Genomic DNA, 20177 nt, shown 5'->3' with positions numbered 1-20177 from the left:
GAAAATAAACAAAATAAATAAGCCTCTAGCCAGACTTATTAAGAGAAAAAGAGAATCTATACACATAAACAGAATCAGAAATGAGAAAGGAAAAATCACAACGGACCCCACAGAAATACAAAGAATTATTAGAGAATAATATGAAAACCTACATGCTAACAAGCTGGAAAATCGAGGAGAAATGGACAACTTCCTAGAAAAATACAACCTTCCAAGACTGACCAAGGAAGAAACAGATATTTCATGCAATTACCTAAATCTAAACAGACCAATTACCAGCAATGAAATTGAATCGGTAATCAAAAAACTACCCAAGAAGAAAACACCTAGGCCAGATGGATTCCCCACTGAATTTTATCAGACATATAGAGAAGACATAACACCCATTCTCCTTAAAGTTTTCCAAAAAATAGAAGAGGGGGGGGAATACTTCCAAACTTATTCTTGAAGTAGTAGCACTGTAATAACAAAACCAGGCAAAGACCCCATCAAAAAAGAAAATTACAGACCAATATCCCTGATGAACATAGATGCAAAAATACTCAACAAAATTTTAGCAAACTGAATTCAAAAATACATCAAGAGGATCATACACCATGACCAAGTGGGATTCATCTCAGGGATGCAAGGATGGTACAACATTTGAAAATCCATCAACATCATCCACTACATCAACAAAAAGAAGGACAAAAACCACACGATCATCTCCATAGACACTGAAAAAGCATTCGACAAAATTCAACATCCATTCATGATAAAAACTCTCAACAAAATGGGTATAGAGGGCAAGTACCTCAACATAATAAAGGCCATATATGACAAATCCACAGCCAACATCATACTTAACAGCGAGAAGCTGAAAGCTCTTCATCTAACATTGGGAACAAGACAGGGATGCCCACTCTCCCCACTGTTATTCAACATAGTACTGGAGGTCCTAGCCAGGGCAATCGGACAACACAAAGAAATACAAGGCATCCAGATTAGTAAAGAAGAAGTCAAATTGTCACTATTTGCAGATGACATGATATTGTACATAAAAAACCCTAAAGATGGAGGCGGAGCCAACATGGTGGCGTGAGTAGGACAGTGGGAATCTCCTCCCAAAAACATATATACTTTTGAAAATACAACAAACACAACTAGCCCTAAAAGAGAGACCAGAAGACGCAGGACAGTGGCCAGACTGCAGCTACACCAGCGAGAACCCAGCGACAGGTGAAAGGGGTAAGATACAAGCCCCGGACTGCGGGACCCGAGCGCCCCTCCCCCCAGCTCCTGGCGGGAGAAGAATAGGCAGAGTGGGAGGGAGACGGAGGCCAGGACTGCTGAACACCCAGCCCCAGCCATCCGGGCCAGAGCGCAGACACAGTACATGCCCAGGGGGCCCTGGATACTGGGGGAACAGGGAGTAAGACCTCTGAGCGGGTGCTGAAGCTGATGCCCCTGTGACAAAGAAAAGCGGGGGCTTTTTGAAAGTCTTAAAGGGATAGGGACTTAACAGCTTGATGGAAACAACCCAGGTCAGAGTACAGCAGCTGGAAATTACAGGGAAAACCGGGTGCACTAACCCCCTGGGCAACAGCTCTGAGACCCCTCACGGAGGCAAACAGTCAAGCAGCCCCCCCATCCATTACCCCACCGGGCGCTGCGAAAGCAGAGATGCAGCCTGAGACAAATTCCTCCCACAGAAAGGGAAATTTCTCCCTTCCGGCCAGGCAAGACACAAAGACCCAGTCTACACGCAATTACCCAACACAAGCCACTAGGGGTCGCAGTTGTCCCAGTAAAGGAAGGCCAGTAGCAAGTGAAAATTTTGGCCCTCCCAGCTGACAGTCAATAGCACCTGTCAACATGAAAAGGCAAAAAAATATGATCCAGACAAGACTAACCCAGACAGCTTCGGCATCTGCTACATCTTCCCCTGAGAAGGAATCTGGGGAGATAGATTTAGCCAGTCTACCTGAAAAAGAATTCAAAACAAAAGTCATAACCATGCTGATGGACTTGCAGAGAAATATGCAAGAACTAAGGAAGGAGAATTCAGAAATAAAACAAGCTCTGGAAGGACTTCAAAACAGAATGGACGAGATGCAAGAGACCATTAATGGACTAGAAAACAGAGAACAGGAACGCAGAGAAGCTGATGCAGAGAGAGATAAAAGGATCTCCAGGAATGAAAGAATTTTAAGAGAGCTGAGTGATCAATCTAAAAGGAATAATATAAGAATCATAGGCATTCCAGAAGAAGTAGAGAGAGAAAAGGGGATAGAAAATGTCTTTGAAGAAATAATTGCTGAAAATTTCCCCAAACTAGGGGAAGAAATGGCCTCTCAGACCACAGAGGTACACAGAACTCCCATGACAAGGGATCCAAGGAGGGCAACACCAAGACACATAATAATTAAAATGGCAAAGATCAAAGACAAGGACAAAGTATTACAAGCAGCCAGAGAGAAAAAAAAGGTTACCTACAAAGGAAAACCCATCAGGCTATCATCAGACTTCTCAACAGAAACCCTACAGGCCAGAAGAGAATGGCATGATATACTTAATGCAATGAAACAGAAGGGCCTTGAACCAAGGATACTGTATCCAGCACGAATATCATTTAAATATGAAGGAGGGATTAAACAATTCCCAGACAAGCAAAAGTTGAGGGAATTTGCCTCCCACAAACCACCTCCACAGGGCATCCTACAGGGACTGCTCTAGATGGGAGCACTCCTAAAAAGAGAACACAACAAAACACCCAACATATGAAGAAGGGAGGAGGAGGAATAAGAAGGGAGAGAAATAAAGAATCATCAGACTGTGTTTATAATAGCTCAACAAGCGAGTTAAGTTAGACAGTAAGACAATAAAGAAGCTAACCCTAAACCTTTGGTAACCACAAACTTAAAGCCTGCAATGGCAATAAATTCATACCTTTCAATAATCACCCTAAATGTAAATGGACTGAATGCACCAATCAAAAGACACAGAGTAATAGAATGGATAAAAAAGCAAGATCCATCCATATGCTGCTTACAAGAGACTCACCTCAAACCCAAAGACGCGCACAGACTTAAAGTCAAGGGATGGAAAAAGATATTTCAAGCAAACAACAGAGAGAAGAAAGCAGGTGTTGCAATTCTGGTATCAGACAAAACAGACTTCAAAATAAAGAAAGTAACAAAAGACAAAGAAGGACATTACATAATGATAAAGGGCTCAGTCCATCAAGAGGATATAACCATTATAAATATATATGCACCCAATACAGGAGCACCAACATACCTGAAACAAATATTAATAGAACTAAAGGAGGAAATAGAATGCAATGCATTCAATCTAGGAGACTTCAACACACCACTCACTCCAAAGGACAGATCCACCAGACAGAAAATAAGTAAGGACACAGAGGCACTGAACAACACATTAGAACAGATGGACCTAATAGACATCTACAGAACTCTACATCCAAAAGCAACAGGATACACGTTCTTCTCAAGTGCACATGGAACATTCTCCAGAATAGACCACATACTAGGACACAAAAAGAGCCTCAGTAAATTCCAAAACATTGAAATCCTACCAACCAACTTTTCAGACCACAAAGGCATTAAACTAGAAATAAACTGTTCAAAGAAAGCAAAAAGGCAAACAAACACATGGAGGCTAAACAACACGCTCCTAAATAATGAATGGATCAATGACCAAATCAAAATGGAGATCCAGCAATATATGGAAACAAATGACAACAACAACACTAAGCCCCAACTTCTGTGGGACACAGCAAAAGCAGTCTTAAGAGGAAAGTATATAGCAATCCAAGCATATTTAAAAAAGGAAGAGCAATCCCAAATGAACGGTCTAATGTCACAACTATTGAAATTGGAAAAAGAAGAACAAATGAGGCCTAAGGTCAGCAGAAGGAGGGACATAATAAAGATCAGAGAAGAAATAAATAAAATTGAGAAGAATAAAACAATAGCAAAAATCAATGAAACCAAGAGCTGGTTCTTCGAGAAAATAAACAAAATAGATAAGCCTCTAGCCAGACTTATTAAGAGGAAAAGAGAGTCAACACAAATCAACAGTATCAGAAATGAGAAAGGAAAAATCACGACGGATCCCGCAGAAATACAAAGAATTATTAGAGACTACTATGAAAACCTATATGCTAACAAGCTGGGAAACCTAGGAGAAATGGACAACTTCCTAGAAAAATACAACCTTCCAAGACTGACACAAAAAGAAACAGAAAATCTAAACAGACCTATTACCAGCAACGAAATTGAAGCGGTAATCAAAAAACTACCAAAGAACAAAACCCCCGGGCCAGATGGATTTACCTCGGAATTTTATCAGACATACAGGGAAGACATAATACCCATTCTCCTTAAAGTTTTCCAAGAAATAGAAGAGGAGGGGATACTCCCAAACTCATTCTATGAAGCTAACATCACCTTAATACCAAAACCAGGCAAAGACACCACCAAAAAAGAAAACTACAGACCAATATCCCTGATGAACGTAGACGCAAAAATACTCAACAAAATTTTAGCAAACCGAATTCAAAAATACATCAAAACCATCGTACACCATGACCAAGTGGGATTCATCCCAGGGATGCAAGGATGGCACAACATTCGAAAGTCCATCAATATCATCCACCACATCAACAAAAAGAAAGACAAAAACCACATGATCATCTCCATAGATGCTGAAAAAGCATTTGACAAAGTTCAACATCCATTCATGATAAAAACTCTCAGCAAAATGGGAATAGAGGGCAAGTACCTCAACATAATAAAGGCCATCTATGAAAAACCCACAGCCAACATTATATTGAATAGCGAGAAGCTGAAAGCATTTCCTCTGAGACTGGGAACTAGACAGGGATGCCCACTCTCCCCACTGTTATTTAACAAGGTACTGGAGGTCCTAGCCACGGCAATCAGACAAAACAAAAAAATACAAGGAATCCAGATTGGTAAAGAAGAAGTCAAACTGTCACTATTTGCAGATGACATGATACTGTACATAAAAACCCTAAAGACTACACCCCAGAACTACTAGAACTGATATCAGAATACAGCAAAGTTGCAGGATACAAAATCAACACACAGAAATCTGTGGCTTTCCTATATACCAACAATGAACCAACAGAAAGAGAAATCAGGAAAACAACTCCATTCACAATTGCATCAAAAAAAATAAAATACCTAGGAATAAACCTAACCAAAGAAGTGAAAGACTTATATTCTGAAAACTACAAGTCACTCTTAAAAGAAATTAAAGGGGACACTAACAGATGGAAACGCATCCCATGCTCATGGCTAGGAAGAATTAATATCGTCAAAATGGCCACCGTGCCCAAAGCAATATACAGATTTGATGCAATCCCTATGAAACTACCAGCAACATTCTTCAATGAACTGGAACAAAAAATTCAAAAATTCATATGGAACCACCAAAGACCCCGAATAGCCAAAGCAATCCTGAGAAAGAAGAATAAAGTAGGGGGGATCTCACTTCCCAACTTCAAGCTCTATTATAAAGCCATAGTAATCAAGACAATTTGGTACTGGCACAAGAACAGAGCCACAGACCAATGGAACAGACTAGACAATCCAGACATTAACTCAGACATATATGGTCAATTAATATTTGATAAAGGAGCCATGGACATACAATGGCGAAATGACAGTCTCTTCAACAGATGGTGCTGGCAAAACTGGACAGCTACATGTAGGAGAATGAAACTGGACCATCGTCTAACCCCATATACAAAAGTAAACTCAAAATGGATCAAAGACCTGAATGTAAGTCATGAAACCATTAAACTCTTGGAAGAAAACATAGGCACAAACCTCTTAGACATAAACATGAGTGACCTCTTCTTGAACATATCTCCCTGCGCAAGGAAAACAACAGCAAAAATGAACAAGTGGGACTATATTAAGCTGAAAAGCTTCTGTACAGCAAAAGACACCATCAATAGAACAAAAAGGAACCCTACAGTATGGGAGAATATCTTTGAAAATGACACATCCGATAAAGGCTTGACGTCCAGAATATATAAAGAGCTCACATGCCTCAACAAACAAAAAACAAATAACCCAATTAAAAAATGGGCAAAGGAACTGAACAGACGGTTCTCCAAAAAAGAAATACAGATGGCCAACAGACACATGAAAAGATGCTCCACATCGCTAATTATCAGAGAAATGCAAATTAAAACTACAATGAGGTATCACCTCACACCAGTAAGGATGGCTGCCATCCAAAAGACAAACAACAACAAATGTTGGTGAAGCTGGGGCGAAAGGGGAACCCTCCTACACTGCTGGTGGGAATGTAAACTTGTTCAACCATTGTGGAAAGCAGTATGGAGGTACATCAAAATGCTCAAAACAGACATACCATTTGACCCAGGAATTGCACTCCTAGGAATTTACCCTAAGAATGCAGCAATCAAGTATGAGAAAGACCAATGTACCCCTATGTTTATCGCAGCACTATTTACAATAGCCAAGAATTGGAAGCAACCTAAATGTCCATCGATAGATGAATGGATAAAGAAGATGTGGTACATATACACAATGGAATACTACTCAGCCATAAGAAAAGGGCAAATCCAACCATTTGCAGCAAAATGGATGGAGCTGGAGGGTATTTTGCTCAGTGAAACAAGCCAAGCAGAGAAAGAGAAATACCAAATGATTTCACTCATCTGTGGAATATAAGAACAAAGGAAAAACTGAAGGAACAAAACAGCAGCAGAATCACAGAACTCAAGAATGGACTAACAGGTACCAAAGGGAAAGGGACTGGGGAGGATGGGTGAGTAGGGAGGGATAAGGGGGGGCAGAAAAAGAGCGGTATTAAGATTAGCATCCATAGCGGGGTGGGAGAAAGGGGAGGGCTGTACAACACAGAGAAGACAAGTAGTGATTCTACAACAGGTTGCTACGCTGATGGACAGTGACTGTTAAGGAGTATATAGGGGGGACCTGGTATAGGGGAGAGCCTAGTAAACAAAGTATTCGTCATGTAAGTGTAGATTAATGATTAAAAAAAAAAATGCAGTTCCTATGTGGTGACCTCTAATGAGTTCTACACAATGATATAAAGGACATATAAAAGTGTAGGCAAAGGGTCTGTTTGTGTTTATACAGAGGATCCAAGCCTAATTTGGCTACCCCGAAAATGAACTAAGATACGATATGAAAAAGAACTTTCAACATCAGCACTCTCGGGAAGACTCATGACAGAAGATGATCAGGAAAAAAAAAAAAACTTCAACAAAGATCCACGCACTGTCACAGGTGTAGATGCACTCATCCCACCAGTTCCTGGACTTGCCATGGGAAAGATGAAGGAGATACCTAAGCTGGCCTGTGCATACAGTAAAACAAATATTGGACTGGATCTATACTGTTGGAACTCAACCAAGAATTAGGAGAAGTGCAAATTGTAGCACTCCAAAATCTTACAACCACAGACTATTTATCGTTAAAAGAACATATGGGATATGAACAGTCCCCAGGAATGGGGTGTTCTAGTTTATCTGAATTCTCTCAGACTGTTTAAGTTCAGTTGGACAATATCCACCATATCATAGATAAGTTTTCACAAATGCCTAAGGTGCCTAACTGGTTTTGTTGGTTTCACTGGAGATGGCTGGTAATTACAGGTATGCTTTGGTTAGGTAACTATATTCCTATTATGTTAATGTGTGTGCACAATTTAATTAGTCATTTAAAACCTATCCATGCTGAAGTTACTCTACAAGAAGATATGTCAAAGAAATAATCAATCTTCCCAGGTTTTCTTCTGCCTGCTACTTCTATAGCTTTTCTTCTTCCTACCTAATCACAACCTTTAAATAGAACTCGTGCCACATGTCGAATTCACCGAGTATCATAATTCTTCCAAGTGGTAAAGATACCTCAAGACAGATGCTGGGCATAGAAGCCACAGGGCATAAATATGCAAAGAAGTAAAAAGCTAACCTTTTCAAACAATAAGGCTTCTCTCTCACTTACCAACTTCACATTTCCCTGTATGGCCCCGGAAGATGACTGGTTAGCCAGAGACGGGTATGATTCCTCAAGGGAGGAACAACCTAAGACAGGCACAGTCGCAGGGGGGCCATCAGGTGAGAAATTGGGGAGCAGCAGAGGTGAGGCTTAGAACCTCCCCCCTCATATTCTGAGAGAAATCTTCTGCATACATGGATGTTTATTGCCCTGGTCTAGCTCGGATTAACACATAGTCTACAGGCACACACCTGATCATCTACATTTGCTCTCTTACAACACTAAACTCTGTTTTCTACCTTTATCTTGTATCTACCTACCACTTCAGCATTTTATTAAAAATAATAATAATAGAGAAATGTGGTATCCACATATAAATCAAGTTTAAAAATCAAATGAATATTCATATTTGAACTGACTGTGTATAGTTCATAATGCATGAGCAAAACCGAAAGCTTCTGTGATGACTGCCCTTGCACTGTTCACCATGTAACTTATTCACTATGTAAGAATTTGTTCGTTATGCATCAGAAGATTGGAGACTGACGAAAATTAGGCTTGGGGTGGATTAATGATTGTGCAATGAGTAATGACCCGCCTATACAGAAATTTATTGTGGTTAACAACTATTTGATCAATAAATATGAGAGATGCCCTCACAAAAAAAAAAATATATATATATATATATAAACACACTTCCAATTGTAAAATAAATAAGTAACCGGGATTTAATGTATAGCATAAGGAATATAGTCAAAATATTGTAACAACTTGGTATGGTGATAGCTGGTACCTAGAATTATCATGTATATAAATGTTGAATCACTGTGTTGTACACATGAAACTAATGTAATGCAATGCTGTTGTCAACTACCCTTCAATAAAAAAATAAAAAAAATAAAAATAAAATAAAATAAAATAAAACCCTAAAGACTCCACTCCAAAACTACTAGAACTAATATCTGAATTCAGCAAATTTGCAGGATACAAAATTAATACACAGAAATCTGTTGGTTTCCTATACATTAACGATGAACTAGCAGAAAGAGAAATCAGGAAAACAATTCCATTCACAACTGCATCAAAAAGAATAAAATACCTAGGAATAAACCTAACCAAGGTAGTGAAAGACATATACCCTAAAAACTACAAGACACTCTTAAGAGAAATTAAAGATGACACTAATAAATGCAAACTCACCCCATGCTCTTGACTAGGAAGAATTAATATTGTCAAAATGGCCATCCTGCCTAAAGCAATCTGCAGATTCAAGGCAATCCCTATCAAAATACCAACAGCATTCTTCAACCAACTGGAACAGATAGTTCTAAAATTCAGATGGAACCACCAAAGACCCCAAATAGCCAAAGCAATCCTGAGAAGGAAGAATAAAGTGGGTGGGATCTCGCTTGCCAACTTCAAGCTCTACTACAAAGCCACAGTAATCAAAACAATTTGGTACTGGCATAAGAACAGACCAACAGAGTAGTGGAACAAAATATAGTCCAGATATTAACCCAAACATATATGGTCAGCTAATATATGATAAAGGAGCCATGGACATACAATGGGGAAATGACATCCTCTTCAACAGCTGGTATTGGCAAAACTGGACAGCTACATGTAAGAGAATGAAACTGGATTATTGTCTAACCCCACACACAAAAGTAAACTCAAACTGGATCAAAGACCTGAAGGTAAGTCATGAAACCATAAAACTCTTAGTAAAAAACATAGGCAAAAATCTCTTGGACATAAACATGAGCAACTTCTTTATGAACATATCTCCCTGGGCAAGGGAAACAAAAGCAAAAATGAGCAAGTGGGACTATATCAAGGTGAAAAGCTTCTGTACAGCAAAGGACACCATAATAGAACAGAAGGGCATCCTACAGTATGGGAGAATATATTCATAAATGACAGATCTGATAAGGGTTGACATCCAAAATATATAAAGAGCTCACGCACCTCAAGAAACAAAAAGCAAATAACCCAATTAAAAAATGGGCACAGAATCTGAACAGACAGTTCTCCAAAGAAGAAATTCAGATGGCCAACAGGCACATGAAAAGATCCTCCACATCGTAATCATCAGAGAAATGCAAATTAAAACCACAATGAGATATCACCTCACACCAGTAAGAATGGCTACCATCCAAAAGACAAACAACAACAAATGTTGGTGATGTTGTGGAGAAAGGGGAACCCTCCTTCACTGCTGGTGGGAATGTAAATTAGTTCAACCATTGTGGAAAGCAGTATGGAGGTTCCTCAGAAAACTCAAAATAGAAATACCATTTGACCCAGGAATTCCACCCTAGGAATTTACCCTAAGAATGGAGCTACCCAGTTTAAAAAAGACAGATTCACCCCTATGTTTATCGCAGCACTATTTACAATAGCCAAGAAATGGAAGCAACCTAGGTGTCCATCAGTAGATGAATGGATAAAGAAGATGTGGTACATATACACAAAGGAATATTATTCAGCCATAAGAAGAAAACAAATCCTACCATTTGCAACAACATAGATGGAGCTAGAGGGTATTATGCTCAGTGAAATAAGCCAGGTGGAAAAAGACAAGTATCAAATGATTTCACTAATCTGTGGAGCATAAGAACAAAGAAAAAAACTGAAGGAACAAAACAGCAGCAGAGTCACAGAACCCAAAAATGGACTAACAGTTACCAAAGGGAAAGGGACTGGGGACGGTGGGTGGGAAGGGAGGGATAAGGGGGAAAAAAGGGGGCATTACTATTAGCAGACATAATGTAGGGGAGGGGCAAGGGGAGGGCTGTACAACACAGAGAAGACAAGTAGTGATTCTACAGCATCTTACTATGCTGATGGACAGTGACTCTAATGGGGTATGTTGGGGTACTTGGTGATGGGGGGAGTCTAGTAAACATGATGTTCCTCATGTAATTGTAGATTAATGATACCAAAAAAAAATTAAAAAGTTTTCAGCATAGTAAAGGTAATTCTATAAAATATTAAAAGTGATTTTAGTAGCAAAAAATACAGTAGCAAAAAAATTTTTTTTAAGACACCAAAATGTGTATTAGTAAGGGAATGGATAAATAAACTGGGGTATATTTGCATGATGAAATAAAATGCAGCACTTAAAATGACTGAATGAGACTCCATATGTGTTATGATCAGATCTTGAAAATAAAATGTTGAATGAGAAAGATATCTCCCAGGACCATTTATTTCCATGTAAAAAGTGACGACAAAAGAATAATGTTATTTAAGAATATGGGTAATAAAAATGTCAAAATGTAGGTTCTTGCCCCTGGTGAGCAGGGAAAACTTGGGGCAGGTGACAAAGGGCACTTTAACTTGGTCTCTGAAATGTTATTTTCCTTTAGATAAAAAAATCTGAGCCCCAAATGACAAAATGTTTAGAGTTATTCATTTAAGGGGGTAGATATATGGGTGCTTGTTGTATTATTCCTTATACTTTCCTGTATTTTTAAAACTTAAAAAGAGAAAACGAAAAGGAAGAAAGGAAATGGAGACCCCAAAGTATCTGCAATCTTAACAAAGATTTCTGTGCAGGGTCTGGGGAGAATGGTGGTCAGGAGCCCCTCGTCCTCTAAGAGGTGCAGGAAAACTAATTCAGAATGTTCCCTGACGGCGGAGCCAACATGGCGGCGTGAGTAGGACAGTGGGAATCTCCTCCCAAAAACATATATACTTTTGAAAATACAACAAACACAACTAGCCCTAAAAGAGAGACCAGAAGACGCAGGACAGTGGCCAGACTGCAGCTACACCAGTGAGAACCCAGCGACTGGTGAAAGGGGTGAGATACAAGCCCCGGCCCGGCGGGACCCGAGCGCCCCTCCCCCCAGCTCCCGGCGGGAGAAGAGCAGGCAGAGCGGGAGGGAGACGGAGCCCAGGACTGCCGAACACCCAGCCCCAGCCATCCGGGCCAGAGCGCAGACACAGTACATGCCCAGGGGGCCCTGTATACTGGGAGAACAGGGGGTAAGACCTCAGAGCGGGTGCTGAAGCTGATGCCCCTGTGACAAAGAAAAGCGGGGGCTTTTTGAAACTCTTAAAGGGACAGGGACTTAACAGCTTGACGGAAACAACCCAGGTCACAGTACAGCAGCTGGAAATTACAGGGAAAACCGGGTGCACTAACCCCCTGGGCAACAGCTCTGAGACCCCTCACGGAGGCAAACAGTCAAGCAGCCCCCCCATCCATCACCCCACCGGGCGCTGCGAAAGCAGAGAAGCAGCCTGAGACAAATTCCGCCCACAGAAAGGGAAATTTCTCCCTCCCGGCCAGGCAAGACACAAAGACCCACTCTACACGCAATTACCCAACACAAGCCACTAGGAGTCGCAGTTGCCCCAGTAAAGAAAGGCCAGTAGTAAGTGAAAATTTTGGCCCTCCCAGCTGACAGTCAATAGCACCTGTCAACATGAAAAGGCAAAAAAATATGATCCAGACAAGACTAACCCAGACAGCTTCGGCATCTGCTACATCTTCCCCTGAGAAGGAATCTGGGGAGATAGATTTAGCCAGTCTACCTGAAAAAGAATTCAAAACAAAAGTCATAACCATGCTGATGGACTTGCAGAGAAATATGCAAGAACTAAGGAAGGAGAATTCAGAAATAAAACAAGCTCTGGAAGGACTTCAAAACAGAATGGACGAGATGCAAGAGACCATTAATGGACTAGAAAACAGAGAACAGGAACGCAGAGAAGCTGATGCAGAGAGAGATAAAAGGATCTCCAGGAATGAAAGAATTTTAAGAGAGCTGAGTGATCAATATAAAAGAAATAATATAAGAATCATAGGCATTCCAGAAGAAGTAGAGAGAGAAAAGGGGATAGAAAATGTCTTTGAAGAAATAATTGCTGAAAATTTCCCCAAACTAGGGGAAGAAATGGCCTCTCAGACCACAGAGGTACACAGAACTCCCATGACAAGGGATCCAAGGAGGGCAACACCAAGACACATAATAATTAAAATGGCAAAGATCAAAGACAAGGACAAAGTATTACAAGCAGCCAGAGAGAAAAAAAAGGTTACCAACAAAGGAAAACCCATCAGGCTATCATCAGACTTCTCAACAGAAACCCTACAGGCCAGAAGAGAATGGCATGATATACTTAATGCAATGAAACAGAAGGGCCTCGACCCAAGACTACTGTATCCAGCACGAATATCATTTAAATATGAAGGAGGGATTAAACAATTCCCAGACAAGCAAAAGTTGAGGGAATTTGCCTCCCACAAACCACCTCTACAGGGCATCCTACAGGGACTGCTCTAGATGGGAGCACTCCTAAAAAGAGCACACAACAAAACACCCAACGTATGAAGAAGGGAGGAGGAGGAATAAGAAGGGAGAGAAATAAAGAATCATCAGACTGTGTTTATAATAGCTCAACAAGCGAGTTAAGTTAGACAGTAAGATAGTAAAGAAGCTAACCCTAAACCTTTGGTAACCACAAACTTAAAGCCTGCAATGGCAATAAATTCATACCTTTCAATAATCACCCTAAATGTAAATGGACTGAATGCACCAATCAAAAGACACAGAGTAATAGAATGGATAAAAAAGCAAGATCCATCCATATGCTGCTTACAAGAGACTCACCTCAAACCCAAAGACGCGCACAGACTTAAAGTCAAGGGATGGAAAAAGATATTTCAAGCAAACAACAGAGAGAAGAAAGCAGGTGTTGCAATTCTGGTATCAGACAAAACAGACTTCAAAATAAAGAAAGTAACAAAAGACAAAGAAGGACATTACATAATGATAAAGGGCTCAGTCCATCAAGAGGATATAACCATTATAAATATATATGCACCCAATACAGGAGCACCAACATACCTGAAACAAATATTAACAGAACTAAAGGAGGAAATAGAATGCAACGCATTCATTCTAGGAGAGTTCAACACACCACTCACTCCAAAGGACAGATCCACCAGACAGAAAATAAGTAAGGACACAGAGGCACTGAACAACACATTAGAACAGATGGACCTAATAGACATCTACAGAACTCTACATCCAAAAGCAACAGGATACACGTTCTTCTCAAGTGCACATGGAACATTCTCCAGAATAGACCACATACTAGGACACAAAAAGAGCCTCAGTAAATTCCAAAAGATTGAAATCCTACCAACCAACTTTTCAGACCACAAAGGCATTAAACTAGAAATAAACTGTTCAAAGAAAACAAAAAGGCTCACAAACACATGGAGGCTAAACAAAACGCTCCTAAATAATCAATGGATCAATGACCAAATCAAAATGGAGATCCAGCAATATATGGAAACAAATGACAACAACAACACTAAGCCCCAACTTCTGTGGGACGCAGCAAAAGCAGTCTTAAGAGGAAAGTATATAGCACTCCAAGCATATTTAAAAAAGGAAGAGCAATCCCAAATGAACGGTCTAATGTCACAACTATCAAAATTGGAAAAAGAAGAACAAATGAGGCCTAAGGTCAGCAGAAGGAGGGACATAATAAAGATCAGAGAAGAAATAAATAAAATTGAGAAGAATAAAACAATAGCAAAAATCAATGAAACCAAGAGCTGGTTCTTCGAGAAAATAAACAAAATAGATAAGCCTCTAGCCAGACTTATTAAGAGGAAAAGAGAGTCAACACAAATCAACAGTATCAGAAATGAGAAAGGAAAAATCACAACAGATCCCGCAGAAATACAAAGAATTATTAGAGACTACTATGAAAACCTATATGCTAACAAGCTGGGAAACCTAGGAGAAATGGACAACTTCCTAGAAAAATACAACCTTCCAAGACTGACCCAAAAAGAAACAGAAAATCTAAACAGACCAATTACCAGCAACGAAATTGAAGCGGTAATCAAAAAACTACCAAAGAACAAAACCCCCGGGTCAGATGGATTTACCTCGGAATTTTATCAGACATACAGGGAAGACATAATACCCATTCTCCTTAAAGTTTTCCAAGAAATAGAAGAGGAGGGGATACTCCCAAACTCATTCTATGAAGCTAACATCACCCTAATACCAAAACCAGGCAAAGACACCACCAAAAAAGAAAACTATAGACCAATATCCCTGATGAACGTAGACGCAAAAATACTCAACAAAATTTTAGCAAACCGAATTCAAAAATACATCAAAACCATCGTACACCATGACGAAGTGGGATTCATCCCAGGGATGCAAGGATGGCACAACATTCGAAAGTCCATCAATATCATCCACCACATCAACAAAAAGAAAGACAAAAACCACATGATCATCTCCATAGATGTTGAAAAAGCATTTGACAAAGTTCAACATCCATTCATGATAAAAACTCTCAGCAAAATGGGAATAGAGGGCAAGTACCTCAACATAATAAAGGCCATCTATGAAAAACCCACAGCCAACATTATATTGAATAGCGAGAAGCTGAAAGCATTTCCGCTGAGATGGGGAACTAGACAGGGATGCCCACTCTCCCCACTGTTATTTAACATTGTACTAGAGGTCCTAGCCACGGCAATCAGACAAAACAAAAAAATACAAGGAATCCAGATTGGCAAAGAAGAAGTCAAACTGTCACTATTTGCAGATGACATGATACTGTACATAAAAAACCCTAAAGACTCCACCCCAAAACTACTAGAACTGATATCGGAATACAGCAAAGTTGCAGGATACAAAATCAACACACAGAAATCTGTGGCTTTCCTATATACCAACAATGAACCAACAGAAAGAGAAATCAGGAAAACAACTCCATTCACAATTGCATCAAAAAAAATAAAATACCTAGGAATAAACCTAACCAAAGAAGTGAAAGACTTATATTCTGAAAACTACAAGTCACTCTTAAAAGAAATTAAAGGGGACACTAACAGATGGAAACGCATCCCATGCTCATGGCTAGGAAGAATTAATATCGTCAAAATGGCCATCCTGCCCAAAGCAATATACAGATTTGATGCAATCCCTATGAAACTACCAGCAACATTCTTCAATGAACTGGATCAAATAATTCAAAAATTCATATGGAACCACCAAAGACCCCGAATAGCCAAAGCAATCCTGAGAAAGAAGAATAAAGTAGGGGGGATCTCACTCCCCAACTTCAAGCTCTATTATAAAGCCATAGTAATCAAGACAATTTGGTACTGGCACAAGAACAGAGCCACAGACCAATGGAACAGACTAGAGAATCCAGACATTAACTCAGACATATATGGTCAATTAATATTTGATAAAGGAGCCATGGACATACAATGGCGAAATGACAGTCTCTTCAACAGATGGTGCTGGCAAAACTGGACAGCTACATGTAGGAGAATGAAACTGGACCATCGTCTAACCCCATATACAAAAGTAAACTCAAAATGGATCAAAGACCTGAATGTAAGTCATGAAACCATTAAACTCTTGGAAGAAAACATAGGCACAAACCTCTTAGACATAAACATGAGTGACCTCTTCTTGAACATATCTCCCCGGGCAAGGAAAACAACAGCAAAAATGAACAAGTGGGACTATATTAAGCTGAAAAGCTTCTGTACAGCAAAAGACACCATCAATAGAACAAAAAGAAACCCTACAGTATGGGAGAATATCTTTGAAAATGACACATCCGATAAAGGCTTGACGTCCAGAATATATAAAGAGCTCACACGCCTCAACAAACAAAAAACAAATAACCCAATTAAAAAATGGGCAAAGGAACTGAACAGACGGTTCTCCAAAAAAGAAATACAGATGGCCAACAGACACATGAAAAGATGCTCCACATCGCTAATTATCAGAGAAATGCAAATTAAAACTACAATGAGGTATCACCTCACACCAGTAAGGATGGCTGCCATCCAAAAGACAAACAACAACAAATGTTGGCGAGGCTGTGGAGAAAGGGGAACCCTCCTACACTGCTGGTGGGAATGTAAGTTAGTTCAACCATTGTGGAAAGCAGTATGGAGGTACATCAAAATGCTCAAAACAGACTTACCATTTGACCCAGGAATTGCACTCCTAGGAATTTACCCTAAGAATGCAGCAATCAAGTATGAGAAAGATCAGTGCACCCCTATGTTTATCGCAGCACTATTTACAATAGCCAAGAATTGGAAGCAACCTAAATGTCCATCGATAGATGAATGGATAAAGAAGATGTGGTACATATACACAATGGAATACTACTCAGCCATAAGAAAAGGGCAAATCCAACCATTTGCAGCAACATGGATGGAGCTGGAGGGTATTTTGCTCAGTGAAACAAGCCAAGCAGAGAAAGAGAAATACCAAATGATTTCACTCATCTGTGGAATATAAGAACAAAGGAAAAACTGAAGGAACAAAACAGCAGCAGAATCACAGAACTCAAGAATGGACTAACAGGTACCAAAGGGAAAGGGACTGGGGAGGATGGGTGGGTAGGGAGGGATAAGGGGGGGAGAAGTAGGGGGGTATTAAGATTAGCATCCATAGCGGGGTGGGAGAAAGGGGAGGGCTGTACAACACAGAGAAGACAAGTAGTGATTCTACAACAGGTTGCTACGCTGATGGACAGTGACTGTTAAGGAGTATATAGGGGGGACCTGGTATAGGGGAGAGCCTAGTAAACAAAGTATTCGTCATGTAAGTGTAGATTAATGATTAAAAAAAAAAATGCAGTTCCTATGTGGTGACCTCTAATGAGTTCTACACAATGATATAAAGGACATATAAAAGTGTAGGCAAAGGGTCTGTTTGCGTTTATACAGAAGATCAAAGCCTAATTGGGCTACCCCGAAAATGAACTAAGATACGATATGAAAGAGAACTTCCAACATCAGCACTCTCTGGAAGACTCATGCCAGAAGATGATCATCAAAAAACCCCAACAAAGATCCACGCACTGCTACAGCTGTAGATGCACTCATCCCACCAGCTCCTGGACTTGCCATGGGAATGAAGGAGATATCTAAGCTGGCCTGTGCATACAGTAAAACAACAAATTTGACTGGATCTATACTGTTGGAACTCAACCAAGAATTAGGAGAAGTGCAAATTGTAGCGCTCCAAAATCTTACAACTACAGACTATTTACTGTTAAAAGAACATATGGGATGTGAACAGTGCCCAGGAATGGGTTGTTTTAATTTGTCTGATTTTTCTCAAACTATTCAAATTCAGTTAGATAATAACCATCATATCATTGATAAGTTTTCACAAATGCCTAGGGTGCCTAACTGGTTTTCTTGGTTTCACTGGAGATGGCTGGTAATTACAGGTATGCTTTGGTTATGTAACTATACTCCTATTATGTTAATGTGTGTGCGCAATTTAAGTAGTAGCTTAAAATATATACATGCTGAAGTTACTCTACAAGAAGATATATCAAAGAAATAATCAATCTTCCCATGTTTTCTCCCGCCTGCTACTTCTATAGCTTTTCTTCTTCCTTCCTAATTACAACGAATTCTTAAATAGAATTCGTGCCTCATATCAAATTTACCGAGTATCATAACTCCTCCAAGTGGTAAAGATACCTCAAGACAAATGCTGGGCATAGAAGCCACAGGGCATAAATATGCAAAGAAATAAAAAGCTAACCATTTCAAACAATAAGGCTTCTCTCTCACTTACCAACTTAACATTTCCCTGTATGGCCCCGGAAGATGACTGGTTAGCCAGAGACGGGTAAGATTCCTCAAGGGAGGAACAACCTAAGACAGGCACAGTTGCAGGGGGGTCATCAGGTGAGAAATTGGGGATCAACAGAGGTGAGGCTTAGAACCTCACCCCCCCTGTTCTGAGAGAAATCTTCTGCATATGTGGATGTTTTATTGCCCTTGTCTAGCTTGGATTAACACATAGTCTACAGGCACACACCTGATCATCTACATTTGCTCTCTTACAACACTAAACTATGTTTTCTACCTTTATGTTGTATCTACCTACCACTTCAGCATCTTATTAAAAATAATAAAGAGAGAAATGTGGTATCCACATATAAATCAAGTTTAAAAATCAAATGTGTATTCATATTTGAACTGACTGTTTAGAGTTCATAATGCATGAGCAAAACCAAAAGTTTCTGTGATGACTGCCCTTGTACTGTTCACCATGTAACTTATTCACTATGTAAGAATTTGTTCTCCATGTAAGAACTTGTTCGTTATGCTTCAGAAGATTGGAGACTGACGAAAATTAGGCTTGGGGTGGATTAATGATTGTGCATTGAGCATTGACTCCCCTATACAGAATTTTATTGTTGTTAACAACCATTTGATCAATAAATATGAGAGATGCCCTAACAACAACAACCAAGAAAAAGTACACACTTCCAATTGTAAAATAAATAAGCAACCGGGATGTAATGTATAGCATAAGGAATATAGTCAAAATATTGTAACAACTTGGTATGGTGATAGCTGGTACTTAGAATTATCATGTATATAAATGTTGAATCACTGTGTTGTACACCTGAAACTAATGTAATGTAATACTGTGTGTCAACTACCCTTCAATAAAAAATAATTATCTAAAAAAAAAAAAAAAAAAAAAAAAAAGAATGTTCCCTGACTAACACAGCAAGACAGGTACACTGGCTTCCAGCATCACAGAGAACACTGCATGCACCTTTTTGCAACAAACAATGTAAACTCAGGTTTTAAGACAGCTGGTACTGACGCTGTACACAGGCTTAGCTCTGCCTTTTTCAGAAATGGGACAGTTAGCACTTGAAAACAAGAAACTGTGAGGACGGAAAGGGGGAATCCGCATTTCTGGGGTAAAACAGTGTCTCAAAATACTTTCCCCTTCACACACACAAAAAGAAATCTTGGAATATTAGCTCCCATCCTGCCAACTTAAGCCTGTTCATTAACAAATACTTCAAAAGACCGATGATAGTAGTGACTTCAGGCAGAGTGCCAGGGCCAGAGCCAAGGGCACCGGCAGCCAGCTAACCCCGACGGGCACCAAGGCCCCAGCCGCCAGCTGCAGCTGCTGTGGGGACACCCCCAGTCAGACCGTCCGCTGTTCTTTAAGCAGTTCACCTCTGTTGCAGCTGAGGAACCAGACACCTCTGTCCACATTTTAGAAATGATGACACACGATCCAACATGAAGAGGACATGAACCGCATGGACAGGATCCCCAGATACAGCCCCCGGGGA

General features: G+C 39.9%; 1 protein-coding gene across 1 annotated transcript in view; it reads right to left on the bottom strand.

Annotated features, from left to right (window-relative positions):
• Positions 1–20177, bottom strand: part of SLC6A20 (solute carrier family 6 member 20) — a 58095-nt gene that overhangs the window by 13395 nt on the left and 24523 nt on the right. The window lies entirely within an intron of this gene.

The sequence above is a fragment of the Manis pentadactyla genome, chromosome 1 (genome assembly GCF_030020395.1).
Source record: "Manis pentadactyla isolate mManPen7 chromosome 1, mManPen7.hap1, whole genome shotgun sequence".
Lineage (NCBI taxonomy): Eukaryota > Metazoa > Chordata > Mammalia > Pholidota > Manidae > Manis > Manis pentadactyla.
The sequence above is the reverse complement of the archived record's forward strand: the minus strand, read 5'-3'. Positions and strand labels throughout refer to the sequence as shown.